The sequence below is a fragment of the Cynocephalus volans genome, chromosome X, assembly GCF_027409185.1.
Source record: "Cynocephalus volans isolate mCynVol1 chromosome X, mCynVol1.pri, whole genome shotgun sequence".
Lineage (NCBI taxonomy): Eukaryota > Metazoa > Chordata > Mammalia > Dermoptera > Cynocephalidae > Cynocephalus > Cynocephalus volans.
The window spans coordinates 140,573,321-140,583,634 of record NC_084478.1 but is presented as its reverse complement, the minus strand read 5'-3'; positions in this window follow the sequence as shown (position 1 = coordinate 140,583,634).

The following is a 10,314-nucleotide window of genomic DNA, read 5'->3' as shown; positions in this document are numbered from 1 at the left end:
CATTCTATAAAGCCTGTATCATCCTATTACCAAGACCAGATAAAGATACAAGAAAAAAAGAATATTACAGGTCAATATCCTTGATAAATATAGAGGCAAAATTCTTCAACAAAATATTTAAAAGCAGAATACAGCAACACATCAAAAGAATTATATACCATGATCAAGTGGGATTTATTCCAGGGATGCAAGGTTGGTTCAACATATACAAATCAATAAACATGATACATCACATCAACAAAACCAAGGGCAAAAGCCATATGATTATTTCAATAGATGCAGAAAAAGCATTTGACAGAATTCAGCATCACTTTATGATAAAGACTCTCAGCAAATTTGGTATATAAGGAAATTATCTGAACACAATAATAGCCATTCATGGCAAACCAGTCACCAATATCATCCTGAATGGGGAAAAGGCAAAAGTTTTTCCCTTAAGAACAATAGTATATAGCTCTATGGATGATTGCATTTTTGGCATTACATAATATTTCTAAACAATTATTTCTGGATTTATCTGTCCTAGTCACCCCATACCAATAACCTGCATTCAAATGACAAGGGAGTTATCATGCTTACTCATGTCATTCATGAAACCTATTCTGTCCCAATTTAAATTAATGATATTAATTTTTTATTATGAGGGTTAATATTAAGTACATAATCTGTATTTCTGCATAAGTCTTCATGAGTAAATATAAAAATGAACAACTTCTTTATGAGCTCCCTTTCATTTTTATCTGTACTGTTTTTTCTCTTCTGAAACAGCTTTATTGGAAAATAACATACGACATAATTCACTCATTTGAACTGTATAATTCGGTGTAGTATGTTCATGGAGTTGTGTAAACATTATCACAATAAATTCTAGAACATTTTCATTGCCCCCAAAAGAAACCCAGCACTCCTTATCTGTAGTTCTAGTCAACCACTAATCTGCTTTCTGTCTCTAGGTGTTTGTCTATTCTGGATAATTCATATAAATGGAATGATACAATATGTCGTCTTTTGTGTCTGGCTTTTCATTTAGCAAATTGCTTTTAAGGTTCATCCATATTGTAGCATATATCAATAGTTCATTCTCTTTCATTATGGAATAATAGTCCATTGTACAAATATACCATAATTTGTTAATCCACTCATCAGTTGGACATTTCAGTTGCTTCCACTTTGGGGCTATAATGAGTAATGCTGCTATGAACATTCACATGTACATTTTTGTGTGAATATGATTTTAATTCACTTGAGTTTATATCTAGGAGTGAAATTTCTGTACCATAAGGTAACTCTATTTTTAAATTTTGGAGGAACTGCCAAAGTGTTTTCCAGCATGGCTGCACCATGTTACATTCCCACCTCATAGGGATGATGGTATCAATTTATTTGCATCATTGACAAAACTGGTTATTTTCTATTTATTTGACTATAGAAACCCTAAGGAGTTGGAAGTGGTATCTCATTGTGTTTTTTATTTACAGTCCCTTAAAAGCTAATGATGTCGATCATCTTATCATGTGTGGATTGCCCATTGGTATGTATTCTTTGGAGAAATGCCTATTCAACTTCTTTGCTCAATTATTGAGTAGAATGATTGTCTTTTTTTTTTTTTTTTTTTCAGCCTTGTAAGAGTTCCTTATATATTCTGGATACTGGATCTTTAGCATATATATGATTTGAAAATATTTTCTCTCATTCTAGGGGATTTTTCAAAATTATATTTTACTGTGGTAAAAACTCTTAAAGTGAAATTTCCTTTAAATTTTTAAGTGTACAATAAATTAGTGATAACTAAAAGTACAGCAAATATCTAGAGTTTATTGATCTTGATTAACTGAAATGTACCCATTGATGAGTAACTCCCCTTTTGCTCCCACCCTCAGCCTCCAACATCCACCATTCCACTTTTAGATTCTATGAATTTGACTATTTTGGATACCTCATATAAGTGGAATTATGCAGTGTTTGTCTTTCTGTGACTGTCATATTTCTCTTAGCATAATGTTTGCAAGGTTGATCCATGTCCTTCAATATTACAGAATTTCTTTCTTTTTTAATGTTGTATAGGAATTTGTTGTATGTATATAACACATTTTCTTTACCCATTCATCTGTCTATGAAAATTTAGGTTGTTTATATATTATGGCTATTGTGATTAGTACTGCAATGAATATGTGAGTGCTAATATCACTTCACCATCCTAATTTTAATTATTTTGGATAAATGCCCAAAGTGGGATTGCTGAATTATATGGTAGTTCTATTTCTAACTCTTTGAGAAAGCTCCATACTGTTTTCCATAGTGGCTACACTATTTTGTATTCCCACCAACAAAATGCAAGTGTTCCAATTTCTCACATCCTTGCCTTTTTTTTTTTTTTTTTTTTGGTAATAGCCATCTTGATAAGTGTGAGGGGATAACTCATTGTAGTTTTAATTTGCATTTCCCTGATGACTATGATGTTGATAATTTTTTCATAATACCTGTTGGTCATTTGTATGTCTTTGACAAAATGTCTATTCAAGTCTTCAGCCCATATTTTAATTGGGTTACTATTTTATCTTCTTCTTTTTCTTCTTCTTCTTCTTATTATAAATATCTTACTATTGAATTGCAGGAGTTTCTTATATATTTTGGATATTAACTCTTTATCAGACATATGTTATGCAAATATTTTCTCTTATTCAATTGGCTATTTTTTACTTTGTTAATTATTTCCTTCACTATGCAGAAACTTTGTAGTTTGAGGTAGCCCCCCTTGTTTATTTGTTTTTGTTGCCTGTGCTTTTGGTGTCATATCCATGAAATCATAGCCAAGAAGAATGTCATGAAATTTTCACCTGTAATTTCTTCTAAGAGTTTTACAGTTTCAGACCTTATGTTTAAGCCCCTAATCCATTAGGAGTTGATTTTTGTATATGGTGTACAATAGGGTCCAATTTCATTCTTTTTCATATCAATATCCACTTTTCCCAGCCCTGTTTGTTGAATAAAGTACCCTTTGCTCAGATAGTATGGAGGTTTCTCAAACAACTACAGATAGAACTACCATATGTCCCAGCAATCTCACTACTGGGTATATACCCAAGGGAATGGAAACCACCTGTCTATTGTCTAACCACAATAGCCAAGGTATGGAACCAACCTAAATGTCCATTGATGGATGATAAGATAAAGAAAATGTGGTACATATACACAATGGAATACTACTCAGCCATAAAAAGAATGGAATTATGGCATTCACAGCAACATAGATGAGCCTGGAGAAAATCATAAGCAAAATAAGCCAGGCACAGAAAGACAAATACCACATTATCTCACTCATATGTGGGAGCTTAAAATGAGAATAAAACAAAATAAAACAAAACAAATAAATAATAACAAGTTCAACTGTTAAATGGAGAGGGAAGAACTGTGGTTAGTAGAGGGAGGAGCGGGGAGGAGGATGGAGAGAAGATGATTAATAGACACAAAATTACAGCTATATAGGAAAATAAATCTTATTGGTGTACAGTAGACCCAGAAATCTATAATTAGCAATGGTTTACCGCATGTTACCAAACGACTAGAAGAGAGATCAAATTTGCACATCCTAAAGAAATGATTGGGTTATGCAAGGATGAATATGCTGATTATTCTGAATGGATCATCACACATGGTATACATGTGTTGAGATATAACTCTGTACCCCATAAGTATGTGCAGTCAATAAATACATTTCAATAAAAAGTATTTTTAAAAAGTGTACCCTTTTCCCATTGTGTATTTTTGGCACCTTTTAAGAGATTAGTTGACTATATATTTGTTTTATTTGTGGGTTCTCTATTGTCTTCCATTGGTCTATATATGTGTATCTTTATTTAATACATTTTGAAATCAGAAAGTATGATGCTTCCAGCTTCTTTTTTCTTCTTAAGATTGATTTGGCTATTTTGTGTCTTTTGTGATTCTGTATAAATTGTAGAATTTGTTTTGTAGTTCTATAAAAACTATCATTGGAATTTTGATAAGGATTGCATTGAATCTGTAGATCCCTTTATGTAGTATGATATTTAAACATAGACAGAATATCTTTCAATTTATGCCTTCTTTAATGTTTTATATCAATATAATTTGTAGTAGAAGTCTTTCACCATCTTAGTTAAGTTTATTCTGAAGTATTTTATATTTTTTTGTGCTATTGTAATTGGGATTGTTTTCCACATTTTCTTTTCAAATAGTTCTCGTTATTGTATAAAAACACAACTGCTTTTTATGTTGATTTTGTATCTTGCAACTTTACTGAATTTATTACTTCTAACAGGTTTTTTTGTGTGTGTGTGTGTGAAATCTTCAAGATTGTGTGCATGAAAAATTATGCCATCCGCAAGATGACTTTATTTCTTCCTTTCTTCTTTGAATGCATTTCATTTATTTATTTTCTTGCCTAGTTATTCAGGCTAAGACTTTCAGTGCCATGCTGAATAGAAATAATAAAAGTAGGCATCCCTTGTTTTGTTCCTGATCTTAGAGGAAAGGTTTCAGATTTTCACAGTTGAGTATGATGTTAACTGTTAGCTTTTCATGTATGGCCTTTATTATATTGAGATAATTTCCTTCTATATATAGATTGCTGAGTTTCTTTCATGAAAATTTGTTGAATTTTGTCAATTTCTTTCTCTGCATGTAATTTATCCGTCGTTCTGTTAATGTAGCATTGTACAATAATTGATGTGGGCATAATGAATTATCTTTGCATGACAGATACATCCCACTTGGTCATAGTAAATTATCCTTTTAATGTTCTTTTGAATTTGGTTTGTTAGTATTTTGTTGAGGACTTTTGTATCTATGTTCACCAAGGTTATTAGCTTGTAGTTTTATTTTCTACAAAATGCCTTTGTCTGCCTTTGATGTCAGGGTAATGCTGGCCTTATACAATGCGTTTGGAAGTGTTCTCTCTTTTTCAATTGATTAAAAAAATTTGAGAATGATTGGCATTGATTATTCCTTAAATATTTGGTAGAATTCACCAGTGAAGTCGTCTGGTCCAGGGCTTTCCTTTGTTGGGATGTTTTAAATTACCCAGCTTCCTTAAAAATTATAGACCTGTTCAGATATTCTATTTATGATTCAATGCTGTCAGGTTGTATGTTTTAGGAGTTATCTGTTTCTTCCAGGTTATCCAATTTGTTAATGTAAAATTGTTCAAAGTAGTTTCTTATCCTTTCTATTTTTGTGCATAAGTTGTAATGTCTCTTCTTTTATTCTTAAACTTATTTATGCCTTGTCTGTTTTTAAAGTCTAGCTTAGGATTGTCCATTTTGTTTATTTTTTCAAAAAAAAACCCCTCAGCTTAGTAGATATTTTCTACTGTTTCTATTTTCTACTTTGTTTGTTACTGCTGTAATATTTATTTCCTTCCTTCTGATAACCTTGGGATTAGTTTCTTCCTTCTTTTTCTTGTTATATGAGTTGCAAAGTTAGGTGGTTTATTTGAGATCTTTTTCTTTTTTAATGTAAGCATTTATTGAAATAAACTTTCCTATTCGTACTACTTTTGTTACATTCAATGTTTTGGTAGTTTGTGTTTTTGTTTTTGCATGACTCAAGATAAATTATGATTGACTTTTTAACTTCTTCTTAGACCCAATGATTGTCCAAGAACGTGTTGTTTAATTTCCACATATTTGTGAATTTTTCTGTTTTCTGACTGCTATTGATTTCTAGATTCACTCCATTGTGGTCAATAAAGATACTTTTATAATTTTCAATTTCATTTACTTTGTATAATTTTTTTTGGCACACAACTGTTTACAGTATTATCTTGCAAGTCCTTTTATTTCAGTAAAATAAGCAATGATATCCAGGTTTTCATTCTAATTTTATTTTTATTTTTATTTATTTATTTATTTTTTAAATTTTATTTTGTCGATATACATTGTGGCTGATTATTGCTCCCCATCACCAAAACCTCCCTCCCTTCTCCCTCCCCCCCTCCCCAGCAATGCCCTTTCTGTTTGCTTGTCTATCAACTTCAAGTAATTGTGGTTGTTATATCTTCTTCCCCCCCCCGGTTTTTTTTTGTGTGTGTGTCTGTGTGTGTGTGTGAGTTTATATATTAATTTTTAGCTCCCACCAATAAGTGAGAACATGTGGTATTTCTCTTTCTGTGCCTGACTTGTTTCACTTAATATAATTCTCTCAAGGTCCATCCATGTTGTTGCAAATGGCAGTATTTCAATCGTTTTTATAGCTGAGTAGTATTCCATTGTGTAGATGTACCACATTTTCCGTATCCACTCATCTGATGATGGACATTTGGGCTGGTTCCAACTCTTGGCTGTTGTAAAGAGTGCTGCGATGAACATTGGGGAAAAGGTATACCTTCGACTTGAAGATTTCCATTCCTCTGGGTATATTCCCAACAGTGGGATAGCTGGGTCGTATGGTAGATCTATCTGCAATTGTTTGAGGAACCTCCATACCATTTTCCATAGAGGCTGCACCATTTTGCAGTCCCACCAACAATATATGAGAGTTCCTTTTTCTCCGCAACCTCGCCAGCATTTATCGTTCAGAGTCTTTTGGATTTTAGCCATCCTAACTGGGGTTAGATGATATCTCAGTGTGGTTTTGATTTGCATTTCCCGGATGCTGAGTGATGTTGAGCATTTTTTCATATGTCTGTTGGCCATTTGGATATCTTCCTTAGACAAATACCTACTTAGATCTTTTGCCCATTTTTTAATTGGGTTGCTTGTTTTCTTCTTGTAAAGTTGTTTGAGTTTCTTATATATTCTGGATATTAATCTTTTGTCAGATGTATATTTTGCAAATATTTTCTCCCACTCTGTTGGTTGTCTTTAAACTCTGTTAATTGTTTCTTTTGCTGTGCAGAAGCTTTTTAGTTTGATATAATCCCATTTGTTTGTTTTTCCTTTGGTTGCCCATGCTTTTGGGGTCGTATTCATGAAGTCTGTTTCCAGTCCTATTTCCTGAAGTGTTTCTCCTATGTTTTCTTTAAGAAGTTTTATTGTTTCAGGGTGTATATTTAAATCCTTAATCCATTATGAGTTGATTTTAGTATATGGTGAGAGGTATGGATCTAGTTTCATTCTCCTGCATATGGATATCCAGTTATCCCAGCACCATTTGCTGAAGAGGCAGTCCCTTCCCCAGTGAATAGGCTTGGTGCCTTTGTCAAAGATCAGATGGCAATAAGTTTTTGGGTTGATTTCTGGATTCTCTATTCTATTCCATTGGTCAGTGTGTCTGTTTTTATGCCAGTACCATACTGTTTTGGTTATTATAACTTTGTAGTATAGCTTAAAGTCAGGTAGTGTTATGCCTCCAGCTTTATTTTTTTTGCTCAGCATTGCTTTGGCTATGCGTGGTCTTTTATTGTTCCATATAAATGTCTAGATAGTTTTTTCCATTTCTGAGAAAAACGTCTTTGGAATTTTGATGGGGATTGCATTGAATTTGTATATCACTTTGGGTAGTATGGACATTTTCACTATGTTGATTCTTCCAATCCAAGAGCATGGGATATCTTTCCATCTTCGTGTATCCTCTCTAATTTCTCTCAGCAGTGGTTTGTAGTTCTCATTATAGAGATTTTTCACCTTCTTGGTTAACTCAATTCCTAAGTATTTTATTTTTTTGGTGGCTATTGTAAATGGGCAGGCTTTCTTGATTTCTCATTCTGCATGTTCACTATTGGAGAAAAGAAATGCTACTGATTTTTGCATGTTGATTTTGTATCCTGCTACTGTGCTGAAATCATTTACCAACTCCAACAGTTTTTTTGTAGAGGTTTTAGGCTGTTCGATATATAGGATCATGTCATCTGCAGACAGGGACAGTTTGACTTCCTCTTTTCCAATCTGGATGCCCTTTATTTCCTTCTCTTCTCTGATTGCTCTGGCTAGTACTTCCAACACTAGGTTGAATAGGAGTGGTGAGAGTGGGCATCTTGGTCTAGTTCCTGTTCTTAAGGGAAAAGCTTTCAGCTTTTGCCCATTCAGGATGATATTGGCAGTGGGTTTCGCATATATGGCTTTAATTATGTTGAGATACTTTCCCTCTATACCTTACTTATATAGGGTCTTTGTCATGAATGAGTGCTGAACTTTATCAAGTGCTTTTTCAGCATCTATAGAGATGATCATATGGTCCTTGTGTCTGAGTTTATTAATATGGTGTATCACATTTATTGATTTGCATATGTTGAACCAACCTTGCATCCCTGGGATGAATCCCACTTGATCGTGGTGAATAATTTTACGTATGTGTTGCTGTATTCTGTTTGCTAGTATTTTAGTGAGGATTTTTGCATCTATATTCATCAAGGATATTGGCTTGTAGTTTTCTTTTTTGGTTATATCTTTACCTGGTTTTGGTATCAGGATGATGTTTGCTTCATAGAATGAGTTTGGGAGATTTGCGTCCGTTTCAATCTTTTGGAATAGTTTGTAAAGAATCGGTGTCAATTCCTCTTTGAATGTTTGGTAAAATTCTGCTGTGAATCCATCTGGTCCTGGGCTTTTCTTTGTTGGGAGCCTTCTGATAACAGCTTCAATCTCCTTTATTGTTATTGGTCTGTACAAATTTTCTACATCTACATGGTTCAGTTTTGGGAGGTTGTGTTTGTATGGAAATTTATCCATTTCCTCCAGATTTTCAAATTTGTTGGCGTATAGTTGTTTATAGTAGTCTCGAATGATTCCTTGTATTTCAGATGAATCAGTTGTAATATCACCTTTTTCATTTCTAATTTTTGTTATTTGAGTCTTCTCTCTTCTTTTTTTTGTTAGCCATGCTAATGGTTTGTCAATTTTATTTATCTTTTCAAATAACCAACTTTTTGATTCATTGATCTTTTGTATTGTTTTTCGGGTTTTAATTTCATTAAGTTCTGCTCTGATCTTAATGATTTCTTTCCGTCTCCTAACTTTAGGTTTGGATTGTTCTTGTTTTTCTTGTTCTTTATGGTGAAGTGTTAGGTTGTTCACTTGCCATCTTTCCATTCTTCTGAAGTGAGCGTTTAATGCAATAAATTTCCCCCTAAATACTGCTTTTGCAGTGTCCCACATGTTTTGGTATGATGTATCTTTGTTTTCATTAGTTTCAATAAAATTTTTATTTCCTGCTTGATTTCTTCTTGGACCCATATGTCATTAAGTAGAATGCTGTTTAATTTCCATGTGTTTGTATAGTTTCCAGAGTTTCGTTTGTTATTAATTTCTAGTTTTAATCCATTGTGGTCTGAGAAGATACATGGGATAATTCCAATTTTTTTGAATTTATTGAGACTTGATTTGTGACCTAATATGTGATCTATCCTGGAGAATGATCCATGTGCTGATGAGAAGAATGAATATTCTGAGGTTGTTGGGTGGAATGTTCTGTAGCTATCTGCCAATTCCAGTTGGTCTAGAGTCTTATTTAGATCTTGTGTTTCTCCACTGATTCTTTGCCTAGAAGATCTGTCTATTATTGACAGTGGGGTGTTCAGGTCCCCTGCTATTACGGTATTAGTTTCTATTTCCTGCTCCAGCATTGGGTGCGTACATATTTATGATTGTTATGTCTTCTTGATGGATTAGTCTTTTTATCATTAAGTAGTGTCCCTCATTGTCTCTTTTTATGGTTTTTAGTTTAAAGTCTATTTTGTCAGATATAAGAATAGCTACTCCAGCTCGTTTTTTGTTTCTGTTTGCATGGTAAATCCTTTTCCATCCTTTCACTCTTAGTCTGTGTGAATCTTTATGGGTGAGGTTGGTCTTTTGTAGGCAGCATATAGTTGGGTCCTCCTTTTGGATCCAGTCAGCCAGTCTGTGTCTTTTGATTGGGCAATTTAAGCCTTTTACCTTAAGAGTTGTTATTGAAAGGTGTTGATTTATTCTTAGCATTTTATTGGTTGTTTGGTTGTCTTAGGTGTCTTTTGTTCCTTGCTTTCTGATTTACTGTTTGGTTTCTGTGTTTGTTGGTTCCTTAGGTTGTAGATAGCGTTTTTGTTTGCTTGTTTTCTCTTCATGTATGCCATTTATATTATAGTAGTGGGTATTGATTTTTCTTGGGTTTTTATGTCAGTGGTAGTTATTTTTCAGGAACCAAACCCAGTACTCCCTTGAGGATTTCTTGTAAGGGTGGTCTTCTGGTAGTGAACTCCTGCAGTTTTTGTTTGTCTGAGAAATATACTATTTGCCCTTCATTTCGGAAGGATAGCCTTGCAGGTTAGAGTATTCTTGGCTGGCAATCTTTGTCATTTAGCATTTTAAAAATATCATCCCATTCCTTTCTAGTTTTTAGGGTTTGTGATGAAAAGTCTGA